The sequence below is a fragment of the Euprymna scolopes genome, chromosome 46 (genome assembly GCF_053919585.1).
Source record: "Euprymna scolopes isolate OS-2025 chromosome 46, ASM5391958v1, whole genome shotgun sequence".
Lineage (NCBI taxonomy): Eukaryota > Metazoa > Mollusca > Cephalopoda > Sepiida > Sepiolidae > Euprymna > Euprymna scolopes.
In genome coordinates, this window is record NC_136527.1 from 154,646,033 (window position 1) to 154,660,262 (window position 14,230).

Here is a 14,230-nt window from a genome sequence, read left to right on the forward strand (position 1 = left end):
ATATTCATATAAATCGATAATAAGATTTTTTAATATTCATATAAATCGATAAGATTTTTTAATATTCATAGAAATCGATAATAAGATTTTTTAATATTCATATAAATCGATAATAAGATTTTTTAATATTCATATAAATCGATAATAAGATTTTTTAATATTCATAAAAATCGATAATAAGATTTTTATATATTCATATAAATCGATAATAAGATTTTTAAATATTCATATAAATCGACAATAAGATTTTTAAATATTCATATAAATCGATAATAAGATTTTTTAAATATTCATATAAATCGCTAATAAGATTTTTAAATATTCATATAAATCGATAATAAGATTTTTAAATATTCATATAAATCGATAATAAGATGTTTTAATATTCATATAAATCGATAATAAGATTTTTAAATATTCATATAACACGATAATAAGATTTTTTTAATATTCATATAAATCGATAATAAGATTTTTAAATATTCATATAAATCGATAATAAGATTTTTAAATATTCATATGAATCGATAATAAGATTTTTAAATATTCATATAAATCGATAATAAGATTTTTAAATATTCATATAAATTGAAAATAAGATTTTTTAAATATTCATATAAATCGATAATAAGATTTTTTAATATTCATATAAATCGATAATTAGATTTTTGAATATTCATATAAATCGATAATAAGATTTTTAAATATTCATATAAATCGATAATAAGATTTTTTAATATTCATATAAATCGATAAAAAGATTTTTAAAATATTCATATAAATCGATAATAAGATTTTTTTTAATATTCATAAAAATCGATAATAAGATTTTTTAATATTCATATAAATCGATAATAAGATTTTTTTAATATTCACATAAATCGATAATAAGATTTTTTAAATATTAATATAAATCGATAATAAGATTTTTTAATATTCATATAAATCGATAATAAGACTTTAAAATATTCATATAAATCGATAATAAGATTTTTAAATATTCATATAAATCGATAATAAGATTGTTTAATATTCATATAAATCGATAATAAGATTTTTTTATATTCATATAAATCGATAATAAGATTTTAAATATTCATATAAATCGATAAGATTTTTAAATATTCATATAAATCGATAATAAGATTTTTTAATATTCATATGAATCGATAATAAGATTTTTTAATATTCATATAAATCGATAATAAGATTTTTAAATATTCATATAACACGATAATAAGATTTTTTTAATATTCATATAAATCGATAATAAGATTTTTAAATATTCATATAAATCGATAATAAGATTTTTAAATATTCATATGAATCGATAATAAGATTTTTTTTAATATTCATATAAATCGATAATAAGATTTTTAAATATTCATATAAATTGAAAAAAAGATTTTTTAAATATTCATATAAATCGATAATAAGATTTTTTAATATTCATATAAATCGATAATAATATTTTTGAATATTCATATAAATCGATGATAAGATTTTTAAATATTCATATAAATCGATAATAAGATTTTTTAATATTCATATAAATCGATAAAAAGATTTTTTAAATATTCATATAAATCGATAATAAGATTTTTTTAATATTCATAAAAATCGATAATAAGATTTTTAAATATTCATATAAATCGATAATAAGATTTTTTTAATATTCACATAAATCGATAATAAGATTTGTTAAATATTAATATAAATCGATAATAAGATTTTTTAATATTCATATAAATCGATAATAAGACTTTAAAATATTCATATAAATCGATAATAAGATTTTTAAATATTCATATAAATCGATAATAAGATATTTTAATATTCATATAAATCGATAATAAGATTTTTTTATATTCATATAAATCGATAATAAGATTTTTAATATTCATATAAATCGATAAGATTTTTAAATATTCATATAAATCGATAATAAGATTTTTAAATATTCATATGAATCGATAATAAGATTTTTAAATATTCATATAACACGATAATAAGATTTTTTTAATATTCATATAAATCGATAATAAGATTTTTAAATATTCATATAAATCGATAATAAGATTTTTAAATATTCATATGAATCGATAATAAGATTTTTTTTAATATTCATATAAATCGATAATAAGATTTTTAAATATTCATATAAATTGAAAATAAGATTTTTTAAATATTCATATAAATCGATAAGATTTTTTAATATTCATATAAATCGATAATAAGATTTTTGAATATTCATATAAATCGATAATAAGATTTTTAAATATTCATATAAATCGATAATAAGATTTTTTAATATTCATATAAATCGATAAAAAGATTTTTTAAATATTCATATAAATCGATAATAAGATTTTTTTTAATATTCATAAAAATCGATGATAAGATTTTTAAATATTCATATAAATCGATAATAAGATTTTTTTAATATTCACATAAATCGATAATAAGATTTTTTAAATATTAATATAAATCGATAATAAGATTTTTTAATATTCATATAAATCGATAATAAGACTTTAAAATATTCATATAAATCGATAATAAGATTTTTAAATATTCATATAAATCGATAATAAGATATTTTAATATTCATATAAATCGATAATAAGATTTTTTTAATATTCATATAAATCGATAATAAGATTTTTAATATTCATATAAATCGATAAGATTTTTAAATATTCATATAAATCGATAATAAGATTTTTAAATATTCATATGAATCGATAATAAGATTTTTTAATATTCATATAAATCGATAATAAGATTTTTAAATATTCATATAACACGATAATAAGATTTTTTTAATATTCATATAAATCGATAATAAGATTTTTATTATCGTATAAATCGATAATAAGATTTTTAAATATTCATAAAAATCGATAATAAGATTGTTTAATATTCATATAAATCGATAATAAGAATGTCACAGTTTGTTTCCTTTGTATAAATAATTATTGACGTCATAACATGAAAAATGTGTAGCTTTAAGAAACCAGTAAACTACATTTTATTCTTGGTTTCAGATTAAAGGTTTAACAATTCTCTGACTTATTATTGCCAGTCGTGAGTTACCACAACTGTTTTGTCCTTTGTGAGGTATCATTAGTAAAAACATTACCCTTCTTGTCGTTTATAATTAACTTTCTTTCAATATTAAAAACACTTCAGAGCATTTGATTTATCATTACAATAATTTCCTTCGCAAAAGATCACCAATTCATTTTAATTTAACTAACTTTTCGCAATGAAATTGAGAAACATCCCAAGTTTTTTTTCATTTCATAATTAGTTTCCTCTTAAAATTCAGAATATATTTCAAATTTTTAAATTAATTTATTATTAAAGATAATTCATTCTTATTCTTATTCATTACCAAATTCATTTCGAATTTAGAAACTCTTCAAAGTAATTAGTTTATAATTAAAAGATCATTTAGAATCAATCCATTCACGTCACACCTGGAAGTTAAATCAGTGAATGACTAATTTTGTAAAATTTAATAGATCGAGAAAACTTCAGTTTCAACCATCTCGAACATCCATTAAATTCAACTAGATCAATGTGCAAAATCTGACCTCATTTAATGAAGGAGAAATCCTTCAAGACTGAGGATTTTTTTTTTCAAGGATCAATTTAATTTTTCCAAAATATTTTTCAATCAACACTTCAGCAACATTTATAATTCAGTTTAATTCCAATTAAACCTTCAATTAAGGAATTCTTCCTTGAAAATTACTTAAAAATTACTTAATTGAAGGTTTAATCCCAATTAAACCTTCAATTAGGGATTTGCTCGAACAATTCCTCCTTGAAAATTACTTTAACATTTGGCAAAATTTTACCGTTAGTAAATTAATTTTGTCATTGAAAATGATGGAAAACTCGTGTAACATTTTAAGCAATGCGATAGAATGATAACCAGGCATGTGAAAGTGGTCAGAGGAGATGAAGGAGTTCAAGTTAGTTTCACTTAGTTCTAAGATATCCGGGTATTCTTTAAAGAGAAATGATTCTACATCATGAACTGTTATGTATTTATTTATTTTAATTTATGCTAATTTCAAACGAACACGTACGTACGTAATGTTTTCGCTTGAAATATGTAAGTTTAAAACATGATTAATCTACAAAAGCTTGAAACATGTAAGTTTAAAACATGACTAATCTACAAAAGCACAAAGAAATTTATATGAATGTTTACATTTACGCACACATTTTCTGTCATTTCTTTTATGAATTTAAATGTTCAATTTAGCTTTTTTTGTTTGTGAAAATTTGACTACAATTATCACTGGCCTTTTGGCCAAGATCAAACTGTAGTATCTGTTCTTCAGATGATTGCTGCACTTCCATTTCTTGTTCTAGGTACAATTATCAATTTGGGCTTTTTTGGGCCCTTTTTTTTTATTCAAATATTTTTATACTTTGGCAACAACGCTTTTGTACCTATTTACAATGCCTCCCCACGGGACAGAGTTAGACACCAGGGTCGTTTTTTTTAACGTGAAGAAAAGGTATAGAAAAAAATTGTCTCAGTCGTGAAGGACTTCTCCTCCACCGAAAAAGAACAAAAAATGGAAGTGCAGCATCTGAAGTACAGATACTACACTTAACGCTATTGTAAAGAAGCTCGTACCACTTAGATACAAGGAATAAATAAATATTAAGAAAAATCGTTGTATATTACTAACCAGGAGTTATCTCCCTTCCTCACTACTTCTGTTTAGACGGCAACCTCCTACTCTTGTACTAAGATTTGCCGTTTAGTTGTACAACTATCCTCAAACCAGGTAATCACTAAAAGGGACTCTTACAAGTCGACACCGGTATCGAGCAAAAGTTTGTTTACATGTTTTACAAACTTTAAATGGTTAAAATATAATCACATAATTATTGAAAATGTGATCATGTGATTAAAAAATAAGTTAAAGTAACCATGATGTTTAACAAATGAAAAAAAAATATATAATGCAAGATGAAGTTTGAAAGTGATTAAATGTGTTTTATTTTATTTAAAATGAAAAACATTGACCAGTATAAATGAAATTTTGGGTACTTATGTATTTTTGGTGCCGTGCTGAAATAATAATGTTATTATTTTGAAAACCATTCTTAATATGAGGAGGGGAGGGCGTTTTGTAACTATTCTCTGCTTCCACCTTACAATTAAAAAAAAAGATATCGTAAAACTTGAATTTAAACTGAATATATATATATATATATATATATATATATATATATATATATATATATATATATATATATATATATATATATATATATATATATATAGGCCGTTGATATTCGCAGCCGGCTACGGCTATTCTAAAATGCTATTCGCAGCCGGTCGCATCAGCTGACCGGAAGTGACGTCAGACAAATCTTAAGTAAATTCTTGGCTAGAATTGTAAAAATAATTTGTTTTCTTTTGTAATAGAATTTAACAATTTCTTTCATTTTGAGCTGCTTTTTTCTCCCGTTTATTTTTGTTTTCTACAATTAATAAACCAGTTTAGTTTACAAGTAAAAAATAAGTTGTTTTAATTTTTAATTACCAACACAGTGGCGAATTTAATTTTTCTCTCTCCCATTTTTTATTTTGAGCGGAGAATTTAACATGTCTTTTCATTTTAATTATTTGTTTTAGTTTTTCATTAACACAGCGGAGAATTTGGGGTACTCATGCAGAGAACGGCATGGGCGTGGCTTATCACTTGCTCAGTTGCGAAATATTTTTGTTTTTAGTAAATAATTTGTGTTTTTTGGCAAAGTTTATTTTTAATACAATTAGCGTATTTACTGATATTTTTGAACCGCGATATTACCATTCTTTCATAACACCGATCACTTTAGTCCTGCCTTCTTACACAGGTTTTCGGGTCGCTGACAACGAATCTGATAATCAACCCCACAGCAAATTTACCGTTTAGATGGTATTAACCCCTGGAGACTGGCTCTACCTGTCGCCATTTTACAGGCTTCGTTGCCCGCCCGCTAGGTGTATCAGAATTTTAGGCGGAATTTTTGACACCCCCAACAAAAAACTGCGAATAAAATATATAAAACTCGTAATTTCTGTTTTTAAAGTGGGTTGTTTATTTTCCTTATGAAATATACTTCCAAAATAAACTATTACAGTCGTTTAAAACATAATAGAAGTATTATTTTTTATTTTTTAAAAACAATGTTTACAAAATGTCTAAGCGCGTTTCTCCGATGTTACAAGCAGCCATTTTTTTACATATACAAATACATTGATTTTTACGAGTTCACTTTTTTTAACTTTTTTAACTTTAAAAATCGATCTAAATTGTTCTATTAGTTCAATTTTTACGTAATTTTCAGGTTCAATGTGAAATTTTATGCTATTTTCAATAAAGTGAATATAAATTTCTGGTAAGGTTTTTTTTTTTTAATAATTTTGAGATCAATACCGTCGACTCGACAACTTCCGGTTTCGCCGCCGGCCGGCTGCGAATAGCATTTTAGAATAGCCGCAGCCGGCTGCGAATAGTCACTTCGATATATATATATATATATATATATATATATATATATATATATATATATATATATATATATATATATATATATATATATATATATATATATAGCACGGTACCATTTTGCCATCATATGCATTCGAAAACAATATCTACTGTACAATTAAACCAAAATTTGGTGCTTATGCTTTTCGATACAACGCTATTTTTAATTTTTTGTTCGGGTTAAATTAAAGTTTCACGATATCTTTTTTTAACTGTTAGGTGTAAGCACAGAATAGTTACAAAACAGCCTTCCCATGTTAAGAATGGCTTTCAAAATAAAAACATTATTATTTTAGCAAAGTAAAAAATGCATAAGTACCCAATTTTTCATTTTATTGTTCAATTTTTAATGTTAAATTATAAAATAAAACATATTTAATCATTTTAAAACTTCATCTTGCATTTTTTATTTGTTAAACAACGTGTTTTATATAACGAAATTTTTATAACGATGATAACATTATCAATAATTACCTGGTTTTAGGCTATTTGTACAACTAAACAGCATTTTTTTTTTTTTTGTCAATTTACATTGAGTTGTGACGTAAAACATTACCGAATACGATTTTTTTCGCATACACCGCCATATTCGCAGTCTTGCAGAAATCAGAGAGGCCAAAGTAAACCAAAGCCTAATTTGGCCTTTTGTTGGCACCTTTTTTGGCTTTAAATATTTTTATACTTTACCAACAACGTTATTGTACCTATTTACAATGCCTCCCCACGAGACAGAGTTAGACACCAGGGTCGTTTTTTGACGTGGAGAAAAGGTACAAAAATAAAAAATTTCTCAGTCGTGAAGGATTTCTCCTCCACTAAAAGAGAACGAGAAATAGAAGTTCCGCATCTGAAAAACAGATACTACAGTTTGATCTTAGCCAAAAGGCTAAGTATGCAATTATTATAAAGAAGCATCGAAAATACCACTTAAATACGAGGAATAAATAAATATTAAGAAAAACGGGAGTTATCTCCCTTGCTCGTTGCTCACTACACCTTTACTAATAGCAGCAGTTAATAAACAATATTCGTTTAAATAAACACATGTGTCCAATTGTCTTTACTTATCGTTCAATTATTAACGTGTCTTCACATCTGAGACATCTCAAGTGAAATATATTTATATTTTTACACAAGGAACGAAATAATGAGTACACCGTGTTACGATGACCTAAAGTTGTATCGATTTACTAAAAACAAAACAAGTTTCCGTTTTTATTGTCAGCTGTCTTTACTTATCGTTAGCATGTCTTCAAGTGAAATATATTATGAAAGAATAAAAACAAAACGATTCGGCACACTTCACTAATGAACGGACATTTTTACACGAGGAACAAAATAATGATTTCACCGTTACGATGACCTTAATTATTCATAGTCCTTTAGCAGTTGATTTTTTAAAAAATAATTTCACGTTTAAATCGTGTTTTTCATGTTTTAATTTTGATTTTTCTATATTTTCATATATTTTATTTCTTAATGAATTGGACACACACAACAAAAGTTGTGTCGATTAACTAAAAAAAATCATTTCACTTATTTTTTTATTGAATTCTTGAAAGAAAGGTAAGTTGTATATATTTTTTTCTTTTTTAGACATTTAAACTATCCTATTCAACATGTTTTAATATATATATATATATATATATATATATATATATATATATATATATATATATATATATATATATATATATATTCCAATCCAATCTTTTTCATTGAATTCTTGGAATGAAAGGTACGCCTTTTTTTCTTTTTGACACAAAAACAATCCCATATGGTCTAAATTAGTCTTAAATATAAAAAAAATGCCAATGCACTTATTGATCCGCGCTATTTTTTAAAATAGTACTTTCAAGTTTTTTAAAAGTTTTGTTATATCTGTTTGACGCTGTTTTACATTAAAACAAATCGTCGCACCTTTGCTTTTTTAATGTTTTGATTAAAAAAAAAAAAAACATCGCGTCCTCATTTATGAGCTGAAAAAAAAATGAACGAATTTCTTAGTAAACGAGAGTTTTCTTCCTCTGCACATTGACAAATTGTAAAACAGCGCCATCTGTTTTTATTAAATTGTAAGGTTAAATACAGAATAAGTACAAAACACCCTCCCCTTCCCTATGTTAACAATGGCATTCTGAGTTTGTATTACTGTACACATAGATTCGAAAAAGTTGTCAAAAAACAAATATATAACAAATAAATGTTATCAAAGGAAAGATAAGTTACTTTTCTGCCAAACTGGATATATTTTTTCGTGTTTTTATTCAATGTAACATGTTTATTCAGCTCGAAAAGCATACAGTGTTTACCGATGTATTGGAAAATTCGAAATGGCGCTCGACACTCTCTTTAACACGGTAAGTTCAGGAAAAGATGTTATAAAGAATAAACTAGACAAAATACTGTTAGAAATTCGCTCATTATATGTTACCGTGACGTTAGTTGACATATATTCGGTGTTTTTTTAAATAGTATTTTATCTAGTTTATTATTTATAACACCTTTTCCCAAATATTTGTTTTTGACAACATTTTCGAATCTATGTGTACAGTAAAAAAAAAACCGGCATTCTAAATAATAACGTTATTATTTCAGCATGGATCAATAAGTGCACTAGTACCAAAAAAACATATTTTTATTGTAATTCACTAAAAAAATATTGGTTCCACATATTGAGTCCGATATAAGTTTTTAGTACAAAATGTATATGTTTTAAGTAAAATTTTCCATGTGACATTTACATTTCTGTATAAATTTGTTTATTTAAGTAAGAATTGTGTGATTTCTGAGAAAATAATAATGTTTACCATAAACACAATAATTTACAATAATAATAATTTAATTCAAAGTTGGTCGAAAACTGCTTTTTCGATATTCAATTGTTTTAACATTTTAAACAATCTTTCGTCTGTCTACACTTACCTAGAGGATAATGTTTGATGTTTTATCCAATTTTTAAGATTTCAGAATAGGGGTAACTTCCTTTTATAACGTGTACATAAAATGAGCACCCATTTATTGGCCATCACCAATTAGCAGTTACGTAATGTAGAAAAAATATTGGTGAATCTTTACAATCTATGCAGAATAGTTTATCCTCTACAAATTTAAAATCTTCTTCTTTCTTATTACGTTTCAAAAGCCTATAAAAATATCCACAAAGAAAGAATTGTGGCAAGTTAGTGATCAACAAGACATGTAATTGTTTGTAGTTTCTAATTTTTGTGGCGGAGGAGGCTTGCAGACTTGTGACCCTGTCGTTTTTTTTTTTGTTTTTTTTTTTGCTTTCTGATTTGGAGAGGGAGTCGAGCCGATACGTTAGTAGTATCAGAAACCGACCTTAAGAATGCGTGAAAAAAAATAGTAAAAATTCTTTGCAATTCCTGTTTTCTTGACTGAAGCATTAGGTTATAGTTATTCAAATTGTTTAGCTCATTACTCTGTTCCAGTCATTTTAACTCATTAGAAACATTAGAAATTTTCCCTTAAAAAATTAAAGAAGGTTACATTTAAATCTTTCTCAGTCATTTGCCTGACTGAATCAAATGAATTTCATTTATTTTTACAATGTTCTTTTCTGTGACTGCATTAGGATTCACTTGTGATATTTGCGAATTAATATATTAATAGAAAATTATCTGCCAATTTATTAGAATGACTTATGGACATTATGATTAATGATTTCTTTTTTCTTACCAATCATCTGTTTTGGTCAACAGTTGTTACAATAATGCTTGTATTTTTACTTAAGAAAATATAAGAAAATTGTTGAAGGATGGAGTTATGTTTGAAAAAAATTTATTCTAATTGTTTTAAGTTCAAGTTTGCAATAAACTCATCTCTCAAAATGTTGCTGTCTATCTTAACAAAATACAACAGTATGGGGTTTGAGTTATGTTTTAAATTTATAAATTCCTTAAAATGTTGTCACAAATTTAACTCCCCACATATTACAGCACTTTCGTCAGACTTGGTTTGTAAAATAAATACAATTCCCAATGACATTACCTGAATTTAATCGTCAGTAAAGTTCGCAGTAAAAATAGCAAAGAGGATACTTCATGACAGCGTGGGTTCTCTTCTTTTGATATGTGCCTCGCTGTTTTGTCCGTGCGTTTAGTCTATGGAATGTGTTATCTTGCAATGCTTTTGAATAAAGACAGTGTTGCTGAATTTCTCTTATTTCGATATGTGCCTGGCTTCTTTGTCTGTGCCTCTAGTATATGGAATTTGTTATCACTGGACTACATTCCCGCAGACCAGCACATACTCTGTTGCAATATTTTGGTCGTATAATGGAGTATGATCCCACACAATCGGACGATTCTATTTATAAACGATGCTGCTAGGAACTGACGAATCGAATTAATTCACGTTCTACTACCAACCAATCAGAAACCAAAATTGCTCCATAAATATTAAATCTTTTCTGTAGCAATTTCGCATATTTTTTCCATCTCGACACGGTAAGAATATTTTGCTCTATGGAACTGTCTACTGCAAACCAGTCACCTATCAGCACTTGTGTGTAACAACGAACCATCGGAAACTGTTCTGTCTACTGCAAATTAGTCACTTCTCAAGACCTGTTTAGAGCAACGAACCATCGGAAACTGTTCTGAAACTAAAGATGGGTTACACTTCTAGATACTCGTTTACAAATCCAATGTGCTCATTTTTCTTATGTATTGATAAAATAATTGTAAGTCTATCCTATTATATTTATAACAAACAAAAACTAATATTTGATCCACGATATTAAAATATTGACTTTGTTTTATTTTTTATTCACAGATGTTCCTGATTAAACACGTTAATTGAATTATAATGAATTAGCGTTTACTTTAAAATTATAAAAACAACTGTTGACTTCTATTTGGAAGAAAACAAAGACATCTATGCGACTATATACTGTTTAGGATATTCCACAAACTCTCTTAAATAATGAAAAAAATCAAACATGTCGAAGAGAATGTTATGTGAAATAGCTGATTAATGTGCAAATAAATGCAAAGGTACAAATAAATAGAATAAAAAATTGCAGAAAAATTGAATGAATGCGTTTAAATTTAAATTCGAAAAATAATTGCAAGCTTATTATTAGTACATTTATAATCTTGTTCTAGAAAAATCTGAATGAAACATGCAGGCACACACTGGTGAAAAGCCACATTCTTGTGAGGTGTGTGGATATACTTGTTCTAAGAAATATCATTTAATGACACATATGAAAACCCACACTGGCGACAAGCCATATTCTTGTGAAATTTGTGGATATTCTTCTTCTGTAAAATCAAATGTTGTGACACATATGAGAACCCACACTGGGGAAAAATCATATTCTTGTGAAGTGTGTGGATATTCCTATTCTCAAAAATCAACATTATTGATACATATGAGAATTCACACTGGGGAAAAGCCACATTCTTGTGAGGTGTGCGGATCTTCCTATTCTCAAAAATCAACGTTAGTAAGACATATGAGAATTCATACTGGAGAAAAGACTCATTCTTGTGAAACGTGTGGATATTCGTTTTCTCAAAAAGCACATTTAGTGACACATCTGAAAATTCACACTGGAGAAAAGCCACATTTTTGTGAAGTTTGTGGATATTCTTGTTCTGATAAATCAAATTTAGTGACACATATAAGAACTCACACTGGGGAAAAACCATATTCATGTGAAATATGTAGATATTCTTGTTCCCAAAAATCAAAGTTAACAAGACATATGAAAAAACACACTGGGAAAAATCCATAGTTATGAAAAATGTGTGGCTATTCTTCTTCTTCTGAAAAAAATTAGTGAAACATGATCATTCACACTGGAACGAAATGGACAAGTTTAGCAAACAAGTCTGAGTTAAACGTAATATTTGGATGGATTATAAATAAATTACAACCAAAAAGTAATTTGAAACTATGTCCCCTGTTTTCCCGTAGTATTGAGTATTTGTAAATATTAGCCTTGTTAACAAGTGGATCGTACCACGATAATTAGGACAGAATTATTATGGTTGCTGAACATCACGGCATTATTATAAATATTTTAGACACTGACAGCAGATTGTCATATAGAAGCAGACATACGAGGCAAAACAATGAAGTGTGTAAATATCCCCACTAAACGATTTAAGGTTCACTGTTACTATTTTATAAGGCAAGAACATAGTGTTTCCAATTATGCTGGATGTTATTATGTTATAAGGCAAGAACTCAGTATTTCCAATTATGTTGGATTAAAGAAAGTTAAAAGGGAAAAATGATGAAATGCCAATGTTTTTCATGACATGAAAAGAAAGAAAGTAGAGAGTGTGCTCCACCTGACATTCAGTTAAAGTCAGGTTCTCTTGAAGAGTATTATATTATTGTACGATTTGTGTGTAAATATGTTTATTGGACCATCTGTAAACAGTTGGATATTAAATGCAGTGCGCCACTTGACATTCAGCTGACGTAAGGTTCTCTTGAAGAGTAGCTTAATAACTACTCCTCAAGAGAACCTTACGTCACATTCCATTTGCTAGTCACATTTTCAATTTTCTTCTTGTTTCTCGTTTTAGTTTCTTTTTTATGTTTGTTTATTTGGGTTTCTAGCCTTATTTTCCATCCGGGTTTTGTCAATGAATCTTTCTCCGGCTGTTTTTCTGATTTGAACTTCATACTTACTATCTTGGCTCTTGCATCAATAAAATTGTTTAGTCTGTGATTGTATTTGTTGTGATTTGTTGGATGAAGAAAGTCTGTACAGCTGACGATGCTATCACTGCTACCATGGAGTTGCTCATGAGCAAGTTCGTTGGCACAACCCTATAATACATTCTCATGCCACTTTTTAAACAGGATTAAAAGAGACAGATGCTTCCTCACCCCTGGCACCCGCTCTCTGCACGTCTATGCTTAGGTGTATATTGGGACAAAATGCATCTTTATTTTAGTGAAGGTTGGTAGCACCGACCCCCTAAGTCAGCGGTCCAAACCTATCTGCATCAATAATAATAATAATAATAATAACACTAATAATAATAATAATAACGATCCTATAATACATTCTTCTGCAAAAGATCACTTTTAAAACAGGATTAAAAGAGACAAATGCTTCCGCACCTCTAGAACCCAATCTCTGCACATCAGTGGTCCAATGGTCTGTGTCAATAATAATAATAATAATAATAACAACAACAACATTTCCCTTAATTCCGGCTTCAAACCAGGAGCTTAAATGATCACGGGTTTTCCTAAGGATGTTGATGGTACCTATAATTGCAGAGGTCTGAAGGCCGCCTAAAACATCGGGGATGTGTAGTTTTTTCAATTGTACTTCAAGACGACTTGATACTACTAGTATACCAACTACGACCGGGATTATTTGTGTTTTAACCCCGTGTATACGCCTTATCTCCAAGGCCAATGGAGCATAACTGCTCCACTTCTCATTCTTCTCTTTCACATACCTGTCCTAGGGCACTGAGAAGTCTACAATCTGCCAGTATTTTGAGACCTTGTCTACGACGACCAAATCCGGACGATTATGTTCCAATTGTTTGGTCGTTATGACACTTTTGTCCCACCATACCTCTACCGTTCCATCCTTACTTGTTCTCACTTCATCAGGCTCCTCCTCAAACCATTTTCCAACACACTTCACCCCAACC

General features: G+C 27.2%; 1 long non-coding RNA gene across 1 annotated transcript; it reads left to right on the top strand.

The window, feature by feature from the left end:
* The first annotated feature begins 7,955 nt into the window (after window positions 1–7,955).
* On the top strand, window positions 7,956–13,282 carry LOC145270805 (uncharacterized). The gene is made up of 2 exons (XR_013865572.1): window positions 7,956–8,138; window positions 11,370–13,282. It is a non-coding gene; the product is annotated as an uncharacterized LOC145270805 (long non-coding RNA).
* Window positions 13,283–14,230: the final 948 nt, after the last annotated feature.